A 1,166-nucleotide genomic window follows, 5' to 3' on the forward strand; every position below is an offset into this window, starting at 1 on the left:
GCTTAGGAGCACTTCTGTTACGTCGCCTAACACTTCTGTTTTATAGCAGCTGGACGTGCTGCTTATTATTCTCTCACTATTACACACTTTTCAGTAGTAGTAAAGATTGTAGTGGAATTTTCCTAGAATTTAATGTTGTGAAATTTCTAACGACCAAACAATCATGTATAGTTCAGAGAAAAGATACGTGAAATGATAAGACATGAACCGAGTATAGAACAAAAAGCACCATATGTTTCTTCTGAATCTGAAGCAAAAGGTACCGAAAATGCACATTTTTCTCATCCAGCCTCATCTTCTGGAGAAACAAATGGAGGCAAGTCTCCTACCGAAGGGCATACTTGAAGCATGAAGGATGAAGCACGCAAGCACCTATCTTGGGCATTTATCAACCTTGGCATTTTTCTCTTTCAAAGAAATATAATCTGGACTAATTTTTTAACCTAATCTTAATAAAATATTAACTATCACATAAGAACAGATAAATGACACCAATCGTAGCCAATATAAATGACCTCAAAGGCACATCATAAGAAATTAATCCGAATTAAACAAAATATACCCTTATGCTGGTGGCTTCGTGATATTTGCATCTACATAAAGTAATGCAGGTGCCAAGGTTAGGATACTTGCATGCAGGCATCAGTAAGGAAAACATAATTTCTTTTGTCTATTCCACTTATAACATTCTTCATGTAGTTGTCATTCTCATCTCTGAACTTTTCAATCAGCTGCTGACTTGATCTCCTCCCCAAAACCATGTACACGAGGTTGAGCTTCTAGCATCTACATTACATATGGGAAACCTGGGCTACATACCTAAAGTGCAATACACCAGGCAAGCAATCCCATTGAAAAGCAACACAAGAAACAACAAGGGCGGTAATTGCAAGAAGGCAACTTGATCTAGCTGACTCACTGACATCAATGGCAAAGGCGATTGTGGAGCTGCTGCTTGTAAAGAAGGACTTCCACCCATTGGCTTAAGCGACGGAATCCTCTAGCTCCGATAGGTGCAAGAACCCGGCCGCCTTCGGCCACTGCTATGCCTAATATTCATTTAAAGAAATCAAAACAATATGCAACAAGAACATGTTTAGCGCTACCATGGCTCTCAGCACCAAACGATCTCACACAACATAGATGGACCAATCAAAAAAGCTGGC

Source organism: Triticum dicoccoides, unplaced genomic scaffold, assembly GCF_002162155.2.
Source record: "Triticum dicoccoides isolate Atlit2015 ecotype Zavitan unplaced genomic scaffold, WEW_v2.0 scaffold130788, whole genome shotgun sequence".
Taxonomy (NCBI): Eukaryota; Viridiplantae; Streptophyta; class Magnoliopsida; order Poales; family Poaceae; genus Triticum; species Triticum dicoccoides.